The sequence below is a fragment of the Mytilus edulis genome, chromosome 7 (assembly GCF_963676685.1).
Source record: "Mytilus edulis chromosome 7, xbMytEdul2.2, whole genome shotgun sequence".
NCBI classification, from domain to species: domain Eukaryota; kingdom Metazoa; phylum Mollusca; class Bivalvia; order Mytilida; family Mytilidae; genus Mytilus; species Mytilus edulis.
In genome coordinates this window covers 69,405,209-69,425,252 of record NC_092350.1, presented here as the reverse complement: position 1 = coordinate 69,425,252, position 20,044 = coordinate 69,405,209, and positions in this window count along the sequence as shown.

The window sequence follows — 20,044 nt, the reverse complement described above, 5'->3', positions numbered from 1 at the left end:
TTTTAAGTATCCACATCTGATTCACATCACCTCTAGAATAGGCAGTTTCACAATAACTTTGAATCCTGTCTTTGATCATAGATCATGCAGATTCATAAATATCCTTTTGAAACTTTATAAGTCAGTATTTATTTGTTTGTACATACTCTATTTTTAATAGATAATACAAAGGGTTTTATGTCTTATTCGCATAATATTCGTCTTATTGGTGTGGATGTTTGTACATATGTCTGTGTATTTACACAGAGTATTTGCTTAATGGCAATCTTATGTATAAATCAAAGGACATGTCTACTTAACGACCGTGACGAAATATTTAGTTCATAGAGTTCGGGAAGTTATAATATATATTTTAAGAAAAAAGAGAGCATGTGGATAACGCCGGTTTTTAACGAATAAAGCAACCATGAATATTGTTCCGAATGATCATAATCAATACCTGCGTAGTTGTTACGAATCGCTCAAACTGGAATGACGTGTTCTTGAGAAGTGCGACACTCAAACGATTCGTTTAACAAACAAAGTTGTATTTTGCTGTTGTGTGACATATCAGGTAAATATATTATATTTTTATTTTTTGTTGTTATATCACTTAATGGATTTTAAAGTTGTACTTTTAAATAACTTTGTGAGACAACTTGTGAGGTTTGGTCGGGAAATCATTCGTAAATATCATCGGATTTTATTTTCGTTGATCTTCTTTTCTTATTTGTCAGTGTCTCTGTTCATTTCTCAATTCCTGAATTATGTTTATGTTTTTATGACAACCTTAAGGCTATTTTTCAGAATTCCGCCTTTTCCTTTCAACTTTTCCCTCGGTCTAACTAATTTCATAATTTGAATATATTTGTATAGTTTTATTCTACGAACACATATTAGTTTAGAAACTTATTTTCATAGTAGATAAAAGATAAATTGTTTGTGCAGTTTTTGAAAAATAATGTTTTCACTAGATTTATAATCATCTTATGCGGTTTTTAAAAAATCTTCATCTGTTTTACTTTTTGCTCTTAACTATTTTTTTCACATCGCTTTAAGCATTCAAGCATCTTGTTAAAATGTATTTTCCACGTGTAGGTATTGTTTTATGTTTATAGTTAGAGATCTGTAAACTTGATCGCAGTTTATGATGCAACTGGACAAAGGGAGACAAACAAAAATATTTATGATGACACATTTTGAATTTTCCATACCAATTTGGGTAAATTTTAATTTCCAAATTACAATTGTAAATGAGTGCACACAAGTTTAAAGAGGGTAACAATCTGCACAATCTAAGCTATGTCTAATATTTTTTTATCCATTTGTTTTCTTTAAAATCGCTCAAATTTATTAATATAAAGTCCTATTTTAATTTGTTTTGAAAATTTTAATTCGCTTTTTCGTTTGGTTGAAATAAGCGAACCTTGCCAAAAATAAGGATCACCGAGGTTGTTTGTAATAACATATAGAAATTTACGAAATAATGATTGAAGCTCGGTCATGACTCATCCGATTAACGTGTCGTGTATTACCGAAGTGCGATCATCTTATGGTCTGAAATCAAGGTATATTTTTCTAAAAAATAAAACTGATTCATATGACCAAGACCAATTTATCATAAAGAACGTAAACAAAAATATTTACGTTAATTAAAAAACAAATGTGACACAGAGAATCATTATGGTATTATAAATAGCAAATTGCCACAAAAACATAGATCTAAATTAATGGTATTGTATTTTATAAGTATTTAATGCTACTTAATCAATGACTATAATGATCGATTGGCTGTTTCTTTACTTCTTATGCGTTGTGTGTGAATCAGTGTTTGTGAACATTAAAAATCATTGTGTACCAGATAATTCTGAAGAAAAAAAATTGTTCAAAAATATAAAGGTTTTTTCCCTTTGTTCGAGATTGGTCTATATGTTTCGATACTTTGCCTTTTAAATTATATTTCGTGTACTGTCTTGAAACAAAATCTTTGAATTTCCTTTGTTTTATTGTCTAAAAGTAAATACGAAAGACAGTTAAATGATCATCAGTTACAATCAAAAGGAAATACGTTTTCGGATGGCGTAAACATTTGCTATCTTTAACGGCTAAAAATGGCTGTTGGCAAACCTTTAACATGGTAATGCTGGCTTTTTGTGAAATTTGGGATTTTACAGTTATATAACCTTATAACAAATATATAGATGTTGATAAAACTCGACATGCCAATCAAACTTTGTTCTGGTTAATATAATTTGTTTGTAACTATGATATGTAGTTTTATTATAATAAGCTTTACTTAGTCATTCGATTCCCATTTTTTTATTTGTTTAATGTTTGTTTGAATACATGATCATTAACCAAATACTATTGTAAAATGTGGCCCATTATAATTATTACATATACTACATTACATTTCTGAAATGTATTTAGCTTTTATCCGTATTATGAATCATCGCAAAGATCTTTCATTGACATACCAGATATAAAATATCCGAAGCGTTTAAAACCATCACACAAACATGGCAAGTCAATATATATATTTTTTTTTTACATCTTACAATGTCTCAAAGACGTGACTCACAATTAAACAACTAATAATGCAATGCAAAACACTTTAACATAAACAATAACACATAAAAGAATTAGACATGTTCTTCCTTGAACCTTTTTAAATTTTGAATTAATCGTTCTATATTAAACTATTCAAATTGATTTCGATTTCTTTTCGAGAGGAAGGCTAGATTTCAACGACTTGAACAGCTTTGTAATTCATAAAAGAATAATTCAATGTTCTTGGTTGATTGCTTTTTCGTTACTATTTGTTTTCAATATATACAACAGAAAAACGAAGCAATAACTATTGAATTCAAAATCAGAAAACAACATTGACTAATTTACTATAAATTCCGTAAATGAGCAATATTCATTTACGTGATTGCAAACAAATAAAAATTCTGGGATTAACAAATCTATCTTTTAAATATTTCTAATTCTTGGAGGGACGTTAAAGTTATTCAATCGCTAAAGTTATCTGAAGAAACCAGATGTATGAAATAAAAATACAACATAATTAAGATATATATTATTATACAGTTTTTCCAATACACAATTCTTCACAAAATACCACGTTAGTGGATTCGTATAAACATATATACCTAACACTGATTATGTTACACCTGATTCAAAGTTTGAAATATGTGTATCATGTTTGACTACACCTTGATTCTTTCGAACACACAACAGATTATTCACACAAAAAAAGTTTTGAAAAATTGATTTAAAATTTGACAATAAGTTTGACAATGTTTTGCTTGTACACAAATGCAAGAAATTGTAACTTCTTCAAGCTGTAAACATACTAATAATTCATTTACAAAAATGTCATATTTCATAGGTAATATAACTTCTGTCTTTTAAATCTTTAAATACTTTTTCTTAAAATCAACCGTCCTTATAAAAATCAAGAATCCGCCACTGAAAATGATTATTATTATTATTAGGTCTTTCCACTTTTCTGTGGAAAGACCTATTGTTTTTCTTCTGATTATTAAGTGTTCCCACTTTTCTGTGGAAAGTCCTATTGTAAATCTCCTACTTATTATCATGATTATCAAGTCTTTTTCAATCAATGTGTGAAAGACTTATTGTTTTTCTTCTGATTATTATGTCTTTCCACTTTTCTTTGGAAAGACCTATTGTATTCTTCTGATCTGATTATTAGGTATTTCCACTAATCTGTGCGAAAAGACCTATTGTATTTGTTCTGATTATTATTAGGTCTTTCCACTGTTCTGTGATTAGACCTATTGTTTTTCTTCTGATTTTGTTTTCTTCCGTCTAATTTTTCATCTTGCGATAAATATTTGTTTCGCAATATATCGCTTAGATATTTGGTATATGATATCGCACAGTGTATGCGCTTATGAAATCTACCCTGCGAAACTAAATACTTTTCTTTGTAGGAGTTATCTTCTCAAACACTGGATTCTTCTCCTTCGCAACCGTAAAAGATTACGACAAATTTAATTTATAAAATTGCTCTTTATATCCTTCGCATGATTTGTACAATTTGACCGAAGCATTATGAACGCTCCATATGATAGTTTTTCCCCTTATGCCTTTGATATAAGCGATATGCATTTCTATCTTGTAAACCATAAGTGAAAGAGACCTAGGATCTCTTGATTTGAGGTCTGTGGGCCTAAAAAGAATTAAAAAATAGGTCAAGGTCAAAGGTGAAGGTTATATTATAATTTTCGAATTTGGCTTATTTTCACTTGTTCCTAAAAACTGTATAAGATATCAACAACTATTTTTTACTAAATTGTTGGTTGCGACATGTTGTAACAGGTAAATTTTGATCACAAGGGTACGTTGAACGTAAAAGGGAGTTTCTCCCCTTTTGTATTTAAAAATACATGTAAGGTGATATAACTCATTAACCAAATAAAATTAAGACCTGTGGTCTTTTGATTTGAGGTCTTTGGTTTATGACCTTGAAATTGATCTCAAGGTCATGGCTTAATTTGATGTTCTAGATTTTGACCTTTGCTTTTACCCCTTATGTATACAAGATAAAGCCATGAGACTTTTGTCAAAAGGTATCAAATCATTCAACCTTGGAAAAAAACCCGGAAGTGACCTGGTGTAAACCGGAAGTACATGTAGCTATTCTTTGTTCTTTATTAAGATAAGAGTATATAGAACCAGATATTTTTGGAATTAGTGTTTATACTATTTAGATATTATCAGCAGTTACATTTTTCAAACCGGAAGTAAAAAATCATCTCCCTTATTAAACAAATATAAAGAAACCATATATTTTTGGAATCAGCGAACAACAAGCTATCATTTAACGATTGAAATGACATTTTAAACTTATTGTACAACTTTCATATTAAAACACATTGTTTTTGGTGGAAAGACCTTCAATTGTTCTCTGAACAATTGGTTTTTAATTATCAATATTTTATTTTGTTTTCTTCCGCTAAATTTTGTTGTCGCATACAAATTTTGTTTCGCCATATGTCGCTTAGATATTTCTCATATAGTATCATTATCGCTTTTTATTTATATTCATTCTCGACCAAACAATTTTCTTTGTAAGAGTTATCTCCCTATGCACTGTTTATCAAGTGAGTGCATCTCCTTCGAAACAAAAAAAAAAGATATTGATAAAAAAAAATTCTACTGTTCGTTACATCCTCAGAATTGTTTGGCTAATTTGGATCGAAGCGATTCCATGAAATTTTATAGGAGTTATCTACCTTTACGAAATAAATTTAACGGTTTATTTTTTTAACTCATAAACCTTTGACCGCGATACATATACTTGTATCAATAAATATATATACTATTTTGTTAACATTATCCAGGTCTTCTTGTATTTGAGGTTTATCAATAATATTCCAGGCATTATTAGTGATAGTGTTGCAATACACACAACACATTATTTGCATCAACTTGGAAAACACTTTAAAATAGACTAAATCTCTCATACAAAAATTCTCTTCTGTAAGTTTTCAATTTAATGCAGTGTCGAAGAACAAAGTAGTTTACAAGTTACTTCCTAACACTATAATTATTCAAATGCTGGAGTGAAGTTGAAAAAAAACAATTTCAGAAAGTTCCTGCAATTGGAATACTAGGCTTGGATGAAGGCGGAAAATTTGAAATATCACTGAAAATGGGGATTAATTAGATAAGGACAGAAATTTCAACTGGTCAATTAGGGAGCCCCTAAAAAAAATAACGCTATCGGTCTTGAGCAAACTAATGGCGTAACCAGCCAGGGTGGGTACAGTTGACCCAAAGGTTCCTGATATCCGTCCGGCATATTTCTCATTTGCCGTTCTGTTTTTTTTTTTTAAAGTTTCATTTCCCTACACGGACCCGGTAAAATCTATCAGCGGGTGTCCTCGGGCCTTATGACGAGCAGCCGGGAGGATATAATATCCAGACAATTTTCGTGTAAGGGGTGCCACTGACTGCCCCAAGAGAAGGCCCACTACAAACATGCTTCAGTGACTCCATATGTAATCAATCAAATGTTCAGAATGAAAGGAGTGGGTAGGTCCTCAGGGCACCCTGGATCCGAAGAAGGTAGCACTATCTTAACATTAGTAATAGGCATTGGATTATTGAAATTTGAGAAATAACGATTATCTTCATGGATTTTTAGCAGCAACTACAAAATATTGACACTAAGATAACTGTATACAGGGTAACGTTAACAGAATTATATACATGTACATATAATTTGATTTTCACTGAAAGCCCATTACAGAAAGATATTTCTCAAAATAAGTATTCTGTCTTTCTTTTAACACACAATAAGATTAAACTATGAAACATGACTCAATGTTTACTACATATATATAAAGGAAACAGTAGTATACCGCTGTTCAAAACTAATCAATCCATAAACAAAAAACAAAATCGGGGTAACAAACTAAAACAGAGGGTAACGCATTAAATATAAGAGGAGAACAACGACACAACATTAAAATGTAACACACACAGACACGGACTAAGCATTAGACACAATCCTATGAGAATAACAAACAGAATATCAAAACCAAATACATGAATTTTGGGATAGATAAGTACCGTGACACGTCTTAAAGTAATGTGAATTCACACTCAAAATAAGAAGAAAAAAAACGACACAACGGACACACAACGTTAAAATTTAACAAACACAGGAACGAACTATAATATAATTAAAAACCAATTGTTCAGAGAACAATTGAAGGTCTTTCCATCAAAACAATGTATTTTGATATGAAAAGTTGTGAAACTAAGTTTAAAATGTCATTTCAATCGTCAAATGATAGCTCCTAGTAAGCTGATTCCAAAAATATATTGTTTCCATAAAAAATTTTTTAAATAAGGGAGATAATTTGTTACTTCCGGTTTGAAAAATGTTCATTCCGATTATATTTGAATATTTACTTGACACTGATTCCAAAAATATCTGGTTCTATATACTTGTATATTAATAAAGTACAAAAAAATAGCTATTTCCGGTTTACAAAAGGTCACTTCCGGTTGTTTTTTACAAGGTTAAATGGTTTGATACCTTTTTCTAAAAGTTGTATATCTTTATCATGTATACATATAGAATAAAAGCAAAGGTCAAAATCTAGAACGTCAAATTAAGCTATGACCTTGAGATCAATTTCAAGGTCATAAACCAAGGACCTCAAATCAAAAGACCATAGGTCTTTATTATATTTAGTTAATGAGTTATATCACCAAACGCGTATTTTTAAATACAAGAGGGGAGAAAACTCCCTTTTACATTCAACGTACGCTTGCAATCAAAATTTACATCTTACGACATGTCGCAACTAACAATTTAGTAAAAATAATTTGTTGATATCTTATACAGTCTTTGGATATAAGCGAAAATAAGCCAAATTCAAATATTAGAATATGACCTTGACCTTTGACCTAGACCTAATTTTCATTTTTTGGGACCAAGGACCTCAAATCAAAAGATCCTAGGTCTCTATCACTTATGCTTTATAAGATAGAAATTTATATCACTTATATCAGATGCATAAGGGGAAATAACTCTCATATGGAGCGGTCATATCGCTTCGGTCAAAATAGGACAAATCATGCGCAGGATATAACGAGCAATTTTGTAAAACAAATTTGTCATAATCTTTTACGGTTGCGAAGGAGATGCGCTAACAAGGAAAACAGTGTTTGGGGAGATAACTCCTACAAAGAAAAGTATTCGTTTACGCAGGGTAAATTTCAAAAGCGCATAAACTGTTCGATATCATATACCAAATATCTTAGCGACATATTGCGAAACAAATGTTTATCGCAAGAACAAAATTAGGCGGAAGAAAAAAAAAATAATCAGAAGAAAAACAATAGGTCTTTCCACAGAAAAGTGGAAAGACCTAATAATGGTCATATTCCTGACTTGGTACAGGACATTTTTAAAGGAAAAATGGTGGGTTGAACTGGTTTTGTGGCATGCCAAACCTCCCTTATTTATGGCCATTTGAAATATAACATTAAATGATAACACAACGTTTCAGGACTACAATAAAAATAAATAGGAAAACACAATTGACAAAGAAAAACACAAATAGCTCACAAAAGTCAACAAGTTTAAAATTTCAATACATGTGAATTTTTGTCTGTGAATTTCTGCCTCCATTCTGACAGTTATCACGATCAGGAAAAATGACGTTATACCTATTTATATGTAATAGGCTATCAATTTGTATATTATTTTGTTAGAAACACTAAGTTTGAACCATAAATGTCATCAAAAAAAGAAAAAAAAATGATTTTCAAACATAAAAGCAAACGACTTTTGGGAATATTTGACTAAGCCAAGGCTCTGGCATACTTCAAGTTAAGTCCGAAAATATATTTACTTATATTTTATGAAAACATTTAAAATACCAAGACATCGTGCATACAGGGGGTCGGGCATACCTCAAGTAGTCCGATAATTGTTCATTTGTGTGTTATAAAGATATGTCAAACTACCAAGATATCCTGCACAAGGCAATACAAATTATAACCGGTAATATACGACATTATTTACACAGCAAAAAACAATATAATACTCAATACCAAAAAAAAAGTTTAAATAACCAGATGCTCGTCACAATACCATAAACTGTTTTCCCCGGGTTTTTATCATGATTTGATTGAGACTTTACAATTCAATCTTACTGTTGTTTTTTTAATAAATTTAAAGCAAATCCTATAAGATATAAATACCGCATTAGGTAGTACTAAAAGCAGAACACAGTCAACGTTGGTAGGGTCAATTTTTTCACCCGAAAACATATATTTGTCCTGTTGTTTTCTGTTTAATAATCTACCGTGAAAAGACACAGAAAGTTTCATGGGTTAGGTCATCGTTGTTGTTTGTCAGGTCATTGTCAACGTTAGAAAAGTCTCCTTTTTGGAATTGTTTTATATATTTTGTTTCTATATTTAAATGATAAAATCTTATTATTATTTCTAGTTTAACATCAATCTTTTAAGAAATAAAACAGTTCTTAGCATTTTCAATTGGTCCTATCATTGTTAGCATTGGTCCGGTCAAGTTTTCAAATATTTTTTCTTATATTTATGTATAAAATGGTCTAAATTTATAACAATTCAAATTTGACATGACACCTTTGAAAAAAAAAACTTTACTTATTAGCATTTGGCGTTTTGGTCCAGTCATTAGTGTAACCCATAACAGGGAGACAATTTGTATTGTGAGGAATATTGCAAAATAACCGTTTTTTAGAAATTAATATCACATGTTTCTAGGTAGATTATCCATATTTTTTTTTGATTTTTGACTAAAACAAGAATAAATCTAATTGTTTTTGTGTTTTTTTTTATAGAACTAGCCGCACAATTTCACAGCACTTCACCAAATATTGTATTTTTCTCAAAATTCGAAACTTTCTCCGCTGTTACCATGGGAACCAACCATTAAAAATATCGGTTGGCATTATTTTTCTGACTAGTCTAACAGGATCAACATATCAGCCAATTTACAGAAAGATCGGTACCTATTTGTGCCGAAATAGTATAAATGGGTACAGAGAATAAGTATTAATAACTAATCAAATGTCATTTACCAAAATTAAAGAAGATCTTGATTATCTTTCTTTTGTTTTGAGACCCAAATGATACCAATACAAACACAAATGTATAAGGTAAAAGTCCGAGTCAGCCTTTTGTTATATATTATGTGATCCTTCTGAAAAGGATCACAGAATATATAACAAAATTAATTGTTTAGTTCTGATGAATACACAATTTAAAAACACATTTTCGCACGTTTCAAGGAGGCTCGAGGGTACAAAAAAATCAGCACAAATGATACACTTGTTTTTCTTAACAAATATTATTTATTACACCATAAGGTGTTACTCTATGCTATTGTACATAAATCAACAAAAACAATCAATGCGTTTTGGCCCAAAATTACTTTTAATTTTTTCTGTCTTGGAATAAGCTCCTAACTATCTCCCTTTGGTGAAACAATGCATTCATTTTGCATAAAAAGTTATAGGCATCGATGACCCTTCCTCCTCTTGGCATTTTTTTTCCATGATTTTTTTTTAAATTACTCAATGGTAATATCACTGTCGTTGTCATTTAGTTTATTTTCAAAGAAGCTTCAAAAATGTTGAACCCTTTCCAAATGCCAGTCCTCGGAGGTAAATGAATTCGAATAAAATTGAACTTCTTTATTTAGTATTTCGTCTTTATTGTTTTTGCAATCATACTGGCATTTTCTTTTTTAGTCGTCTCCATAATTTTTTTGTTTCCCGTTTTGCTTTCCGAGATTGAAAAGGAAGATTGACGATTTTCTTCTGCTTCTGCCCATTTAACACGCACCCTTATTGTGGACGCCTCTGAATTGTGCTCATCGTAATTTTACATTAGGGATCTATTTCTGATATCTTATTTACAACCTCCCCGTACGTGATACTATTTAAGTTGAGTTTTTCTAACAAAGCTTTCGAGGTTAATGATATCCTTTTTTTGAGAGAGAGAATTTTGGGTTTGAGGTTTTACTTAAATAAAAGTGACAGTAGTAAATCACTGTTCGAAAATCTTATCGATTGAGAAAAAAAAACAAATCCAGGTTACAAACTAAAACTGAGGGAATCACATCAAATATAGGAGAACAACGACACAATGGAAACACTAAAATGCAATATACACGTGTATAAACGAACTATAATATAAGTAAGGCCTTTAGTTTTCACAATTTAATTGTGTCATATGTTCATGTCGGGGCCTCTATAGACGATTACATATGCGGTATCGCTTTTTCTAACTGTTAAAGAATGTAAGGTAGCGGCCTTTAAATGGTTCATCCACTTCATATGAACTTAGATGAATGCGTGTGTCATCGTACCAAATCTCCCTTTTTGTAGATACCGTAAATACATGGATACAAATATATATGTCAGTGATGTTGATGGAGGTAAACAGGTTTAAGGGAAATACTTACTACTGTCTAAGACAAGCAAATCATACCTTTTAATGTTTCTGAATACCTTATTAACACTTTTAAAGGCTTTTGGGGCGATTTAAAGCTTGTATTATATTCTATGGACTGTGATATTTTGTTAAATACAACATGCTGCCCTTCAAATGTCCTGTTTGTTGTTTTTTTTATCGTAAGGTTGCTGTCTTTCTAATGTATAACCTACAGGAAGGCCGAACTATCCGTACACCTATGTTTTATCCACTCTTAAAAGGCGAACTGCCAATATTACCTTGTTCTGTAAAATTATCACTAAAAACCGGCAATAGAAGACTAGAAGAACGGCATTAGGCTATGTCATCTTTCTACAGAGGACTTAAAGGTCCTATTACATGTAATCAATACAGGTGTGATATTTTTTAAGCTACTGGGTAGATTTACAAACGCATTATTAATCACAATTCTGCATACGAGGTAGTTGCTTATCTTATGAAGCTTTTTTCGGGAGCCAAGTGGCTGAAATTGTCAAATCAAATTTGAAAGGGCTAGTCCGGCACGTATCTGGAATATAACGGTACATTTATGTTTATTATGATTATCGGTGTTCCCACTGTCACTCTGTTAGGCTCTCCATAAAATTGAATATCACAAATTGGTTACATCACACACGTTAATAAGGTTTAAAAAACATGACACGGACATACTACTAAGGTGATAATTACTATACCGACATTAATCTGTTTGAATCAAACTTATACACAAATATAATCCGATAAGTCGTAATGATAATGTAGGATATCACCTGCTTCGCCAAATGTGAAGCTTTTTTTAAACTCTTTCGCTGCGCTCACCTGACAAATGGTTCATACTGTAACTTCCAGCTGATGTTCTATTATATTTATATGCAGATACTCGACTTTTGTATCTACAGGTCTGTCCTAAAACCAACAAGGCGATAACAAAATGTAACTTGCTTACATTGCAAAATGTCTCAAGTTAACTTTCAAAACATTCAAAAAGTCTGCATAAATATGATTTTTGTACATTATAAGTCCGCATCTATTTTTTACGGTACTAAGTCATAATACAAAGATATGATGACATCATATGAAGATGATATATTCTTTAGTATTAAGAAAATATCACATCACGAACGCTTCCTACACTTTTTTAAAGCAAGATTCCCATTATATGATTTCAAAGTTGATAAAATCAAGTGCACACAATTTACGTTCTGCATCATATAAAGATAAATGTAAATGATTATATCTAAAGGGCGGATGCACTTAGTATCAGTTTCGTGGTAATACACAAATTATTAGGACATTGGTAAGTAATGTAATATTTATATGTCATTCTATAATTTCCAGTGAAAATCCTTTTCAGACATTTTGCAAATTATTCATTAATAAGCGAAAATCATATAAAATTACAATGTATGATAAAAATAAAATCGTACAATTGTATATGTAACGAACATAATTAGACATACTAAGTGTTCCATTTTGTATACCAATAAAACATCCCGTATTTGATTTTTAAAAACAATTGGAAAAAAGTAAAATAAAATTACAAATAACATGTTCATGTATGGTTTGATTGAATCCGTGATTTGACTTATGCATAGCTACGAAGGGAGACCATATAAACCACATACTGCCAAAACACACCCAAGAAAAGCCTTAAATAAAATGAGATAATCTTTTTTTTTTTTAAATATTTGTATCTTTCTTCTCACTATCTCTTAAGTGTTTATCGAAATAAAATTTCTACTGTATATGGAGAAATAAAGGTCGAATAAAAAGTAAGTTCCTTTTGCTAATACTGTTATGCATAAACTAGCATACCACATGAGCTAAATACTTATGTCTGCATTGTTAAAAAAATAGATAACAAATACAATTTTTTGTTGACGACAAACCAAATATTGGGTTGGCATGTGGCGATTTGTTGTGGTCTTTTTCCTTTTTATATGTATTTTTCCGTTACTCAAGCCCAACTTGAACCATTAAAAGATATTTTTGTTATATTTGAAAACCTCATTTTAATTACGAATTGATATAAATCTACTGGTACTATAATGTTTAATTATGAACTAATATATGTTAGGTTTATTTCAGCGATTTTATTAAGTTACTCAAAATAAAGAAATTGTAAATTCGAATTGGTCCAAGATCAAATATGGACGAGAAAAGACCGAATCTGTTCTCATATTTTGGTTTTAGGCAGCCAAATAAGTGGTGGAGGTCATCAGAATCAGAATCGAATGCTTTCCAGGTAATACACTGCTTTAGTGTTTGTTTTTTGTGTTTTCTGCATAGACATTTGTTTTAAATGTGCGTTATAGACAAGTTATAGTACACAAGAAACAAGAACGAAAAGTTAAGACTAAGCTACACAAACCCCTAAAAAATCTGGAGGTGATGCATAATAATTATGTAATTAACATTATACTGAAGAAATCATTATCATTCAATTAAATATTATCATCATTCGATCAATATTAAATGCAGGTTGAATCAATGGTGTTGAGAAATGTAATAGAGAGAAAAGTGTGTCATGTTTGTTGGGCAGTTATATAGTAGGTGTATAATTTTATAAAGTAAACTTTGATGAAATTGACGCACCATGGACAATGGCTTAAGATAATAGAAAGTGTTGAACATTTTTATATCATAGCATAAGATTTGCAAGAAGATATAATCTAAGGTTTTCTGCAAACTACTGTCTAGAAATGTTTGATGTGAGTAAAATTAAGATGTTTGAAACTATTGCAGACACAAGATGCATTATTCAACAACAACACAAAAATGTTTCATGGACTTACCGATGATATGTTTTTTTTTCTACTCAAAACCCTCTCTTTTAACGTTCTCGTTTGTAGATCTGTATGTTAATGAATAATTTGTCTTTGTTAATATCATAACAATGTTTCGTTCATAACCAACATACACATGAAAATTGTAAACATTTTTTTTTTAAATTGTTTCATAGCATCAAACTGACTGGTGTTCAGATAAGGATATGGTAAGTGTTATGTTTAAAAACCTTTGTTCTATTATTATGTTGGTACTTGTTTAAAACGCAAGTTCTGATTTAAAAAGAATCCATGTGCTACCTACATGTCACTTCCATCTTCGTATGATCCGTTTTTATTTCGATTTTAAATGGAAAAAGTATTTATAGGTAAAGGTTTCGATTCTTTTCTCTGCGGCATTTCTGGGAGAAATAGTAAGAACTCAGAAAATTACCAAGCAGTAGATACTCAAATGTCTGATTTGTTCCTCTTAGCTTTTCCTTAGCTGAATTTAACTAGCATTAATTGATTACTTGGAGAAATCAGAATGTTTACATGAATTTATGTCTGTGTTTGTGTTTATAAACATTTGTTTTAATTGTTTGTTGTCGAATTTTGTTCGGGTATTTCTTATTGCTAAACACGTTTGAAAAAGCTAAACAGGGGCCAATTTACAAGGTAAAGGAATCTAAGGGCATTGAGGTTTTTTTATATTTTACTTTTCATCATTAATGTTTAGTTCATATTTTTCTACCATCTGTAACATTATACTAATCTGTCGGATTGTGCTAAATGGAGATTTGTTTGACTGAAACAACTAAAAGATAATCAAAATTTCAAAGAATTTTAAAGAAGACATCTTTTTGAACAGAAATCGGAATTATTGTATACATGCATAACGCTGAGTCTGAGTGGGGCACATCGAAGATATGTAATTAACATTTACATAAATAGCAAAATAAAATTATTCTTCGTTGAGTCACAAATGAATTATTATTATGTAATCAATATTATCAAAATTCGATCAATAATAGATATAAATTGAATCTATAAAATTGAAAATGGAAATGGGGAATGTACCAAAGGGACAACAACCCGACAATGGAACAGACAGCAGCAGGAGGTCACCAACAGGTTTTTAATGCAGAGAGAAACACCCGAAGGTGTCCTTCAGCCTAAACAAATATTTATACTAGTTCAGTAATAATGAAAGCCATACTAAACTCCAAATTGTACACAAAAAACTCTGAACAATCAAAACTTATTAACACAAGTAAGGGCTAACCTTAAGTTTGTATTTTATTTGATTTCTTAACTTCTTGGTTCAAACTGGTTGTTCAGGTAAATGACATTTTTCGAATATAAACAAAACTTTTTATAAAAGCCCATTCTGTAATATCATAAACGAACCAATTTTCCTGCACCAGATGCGCATTTCGACAATACATGTCTCTTCAGTGATGCTCGTAGCCAAAATATTTGAAATCCAAAGCTTATATAAACGCTGATGAGCTATAAACGAAAAGGTATAAAAAGAATAGCAAAATCCGTGAAAGGAATTAGAGCTTTGTATGAGGGAGATACATTCCTTAATTTATAATAATTTCTTACATTTTGTAACAGCAAATTTCAATAACACAAACAATCCGTATTTTCCTGCCAGTACCGAAGTACTGGCTACTGGGCTGGTGATACCCTCGGAAACTAATAGTCCACCAGCAGAGGCATCGACCCAGTGGTAGTAATATCATTAACGAACCAATTGTCCTACACCAGATGCGCATTTCGACAATACATGTCTCTTCAGTGATGGTCTTAGCCAAAATATTTGAAATCCAAAGCTTATATTAAAAGGTGATGAGCTATAATCGAAAAGGTCCAAAAAGAATAGCCTAATCCGTGATAGGAATTAGAGCTTTGCATGAGGGAGATACATTCCTTAATTTATATTAATTTCGTCATTTTGTAACAGCAAATTTTAATAACACAAACAATAATATTTGTATTGTTTTGAGTTTTGAAGGAAATATCTATTAATTTCCGTTTTCCGATCCTTAATAATGATTTACTTTGACTATTTAATCTGTATGATAATGATGGAGAAAAAATAACCCGCAGAGAAAAAACTATGTCAGGGTTGTTGAGCAGTTATGTTTTGGGAATATAATTATATGAAGTACACTTTGAAGAAATTGACGCACACAGGACAAGGGCTAAATATAATAGAAAATGGTGAAAAATTATTGTTATATCATAGCATAAGATTAAAACGAAAGAAAAGTATAAGGGTATCTCCAAACTATAGCTATACCTTATGGTTTTTTTTACTAATTTGCAGTTCTTAATGTTCATGCATCATTTTTTATCTTAGTTATTTTCATAACAATGTTTTGTTCATAAAAATATTGAAAACAACACATTATTAATTGCGTGCGTCCGAGTCGCTTTTCTGGATTTTGAAATACGAAGATGTATAAGTACTGAACCCGTTGAACAGCTATATATATTAACAGTACCTAAAACGAATAGTCAAATTCATCTGAGGCCAATTTTAACAGAGGGAGTTGATACCTTAGTTTCTTAAGGATAGTTTATAAATATATAAATGGACAATTTAAGTAAAGTCTGTTACATCATGTCAATACAAAAATACTGACAACTGAGCTGATAATATGCTCGGGGACTGGTAGCCCACCAGTAAATTTATCGACCCAGTGATGGTAAATATTAAAAGCAACACATTATTAAGTTCTTACGTTCGAGGCGCTTTTCAAACTCACATTCAAATGAAAATTGTAAAAACTTCTCTTTTTTGTCATAATGACATAGCAATATAGTGCCACAGGTACAGGTGTGTCTATGGTGCGTGTTATATTTAGTTTAGCAACTTTTCATCAATTATTATGTTGGTACTTTTTAAAAACGCATTTTTTTAATTTTTAAAAACATAAAAAGCAAAATAAAATTACATTGCATTGAGTCACAAATGCATTATAATTATGTTATTAGTATTAGACTGTAGAAATTATTATTATTCAATTAAATATTATCGGTTTTGATCAATAATAAATATCAATTGAATAAAAAAAATTGAAAATGGAAATGGGGAACAACCCGACCATAGAACAGACAACCGCAGGAGGTCACCAACAAGTCTTCAATGCAGCGAGAAACCCCGCACCCGAAGGTGTCCTTCAGCTGGCCCCTAAAAAAATAGTTATACTAGTTCAGTGAAAATGACGCCATACTTTCCTCCAAATGGTACACAAAAAGCTAAAATTAAAAATACAAGACTTACAAAGGCCAGATGCCTCAGACTTGGGACAGGCGTAAAATGCAGCGGGGTTAAACATGTTGATGAGATCTCAACCCTACCCCTATACCTCTAGCCAATGTAGAAAAGCAATAGTTTTACTTCATCAAATAGTTTAACTTATACTTATACATATCGTATGTAATCATGCAGCGTTTTTGGCAATCAGATATTTCTGTCTGTTAAAGTCTTATAACATTTTAATTATTTTTTAATAGTTTTTGAGGACTTAAACTTGTCAATGATAAAGCTAGGAAAAGTCAAGAGAGAACATTTTCCCGCCAAAATTTCAATGGCGTATTTCTCAAAAACAAGCACGGTGACCTATATATTTATTTAGTTCTTTTGATTCCTTTATTAATTCCCTATCAATATATGCTTGTGTTTTGAAAAGTTATTTATTTTAAAACTGAGAAACCAACTTCCTTAAGATGTTTGAAACTATTGCACACAAAAGATGAATTAGACAAAAAGACAATGATGTCACAGACATACCTATGTTATGTTAATTTCTCATTTGCAGTCAATATTAATGAATATGTTTTTTCTTTCCTATTCTATTTTCATAACAATGTTTCGATCATAAAAAAATATTGAAAACAACATGTTATTAATTGCTTGCGTCTGAAGCGCTTTTCAAACTCACATACAAATGGAAATTGTAAACACTTCTCTTCTTTGTCATTGTTTCATAGCAATCTGGTGCCACGGGTACAGGTGTGTCTACGGTGAGTGTTATATTTAGTTTAGCAACTTTTGATGAATTATAATGTTGGTACTTTTTAATAACGCATTTTTTTTTAAATTTAAGATGCATAGTTATGCTGCCTCTGTCAATACAATCATCATATGTTCCGTATTCATAACGATTTTAAATGGAAACATGCTTTCTGCATGAGTAAAGCTTTCGAGTTTTATCGTTTCTTTATTTCTGTCGAGAAATAATTAGAACGCAGACCGTTAACGTGCAATAATTATTTAAATGTCTATCTCAATACTTTCAACTCTTTTTTTACTCAATAAAAGGAGTTGAATTAGTAATTATTGACTTCTTTGAGAAATCAGACATTTCAGCAACATTACACATATATTTTTATTTTTAGAATTGTATTTGAAGAGTTATATCCTTTTGATAAACGAGGGTTGCTTTTGCCACCAAGTGTTCCGAGTCACAGCTAATCAAAAATATACAACAGGACTAATGACAATAGAGCTAGTTGATAAAAAAAAACCATAATACTTACTATGATAATACTATTGACCTCACCATCAATCAAAAATAGGTTGTAAATACATTGTTTGAATAAAATATGTATTGATAACAGTCTTTCTTTTGTAGGTCCAAATTAAAATTTCAATTATGTCTGAATATTTGTCTTGCTTTGTAGGGTCCTGCAAGAACAGTGGCGTTAATGGTAAGAGTCTAAATTAAATTAAAATGTATGCAATCCGCCTGTTGGAAAATGCATCGGACATATAGTTGTGTCACGGAATATGTATCCCAGGGTTGCACAACTATTGTCATGGTCGTCACGTCATTCTAATATATGTGTTTTATCCCGTATAGTTTAGATTGTGCAAAAGGAGCATTAAAGATCGACCATTTCAAAATTATGAAAATGTATGTCCATTGTTTTTACATATTTAAGTCAAAACTTCAAGTTGACAAAAAATGTGTACAAGTTTCAATAAATTTTCAATATGCTGACGCTTTAAAACCATATTTTGTGCTTGACAAGAAAGTTCGATAACATCAACCCAACAATGTTAGATCTGTAAATATGCTTTCGCAAATTTTTGGTTCTTCCTTCGCCGGGATTTGAACCCATGCTACTGTGATATCGTGACACCAAATCGCCTGCACTGCAGCCGTCCCGCTAGACCACACGACCACCTGGGCTCTCAAAACAAAAGAGCTTTCGCTGGCCATGTGTTACCTTTCCACGTCAGTGTTAATCTAGCGGCGTACTACAGTACATGATATATAAGGCATGAAGATGTTATTGTTACAGATCAGCTAAATTATCTACAGTAAAGGATCCTACAAATTAATGTAAGATACAGTCACAGAAAATAATTATATTCATAAGTACGTCTGAGTCAGTGACAACCCTATAACAGATGTATCCATCGGATCGCCATCAATGATGGTGATACATGGCTGTGTACATAATGTATATACAACTCGTCTAAACATCAACCCAACAATGTTAGATCTGTAAATTTGCTTTCGAAAATTGTTGGTTCTTCCCTCGTCGGGATTCGAACCCCTGCTACTGTGATATCGTGACACCAAATCGCCTGCACTGCAGCCATCCCGCTAGACTACACGACCACCTGGGCTCTAAAAAAAAGAGCTTTCGCTGGCCATGTGTTACCTTTCCACGTCAGTGTTAATCTAACGGCGTACCAATATATATATATATAAACGAGTCTAAATTGAAAACTACGTTCAAACCTATGATTGCGTTTGATAAAAACCGCAATTTGTATACGTGTGCATGTAAAGGAAATTTCGTTGTAGAAGGGTCTACAAACAGCACAAACAACGTTTTCCAAAAGACTTAAAAAAGTGAAAAAGTAAATAAAAAAAAACGCATTTGACCAACAGGTCGAACGACTGATGTTCTTAATCCTTCTGATTGCCATTGGCGATTGACAAAAAAAATTGATCACAAGATGTAACAAAATTGATCTTAATATAAATTTAATAATAAACAGAAAACAATTAATTTGTGGCCACGATGTTATGCCACAAACATAAGGTGTTAATATTTTGTTTACACCAGATCAGGATTTCGACAATAAATGTCTCTTCAGTGATGTTATCATATAATGAATTGTAGAAATGATAGCATATGTCTAATACTTGTAATTGTACAGATTATTAAATATGATTAGTTGTACAATAAAACTGAATTTAGCTTTGACACATTATTACTATACATTATGTAAAATCAAATATAGTAAA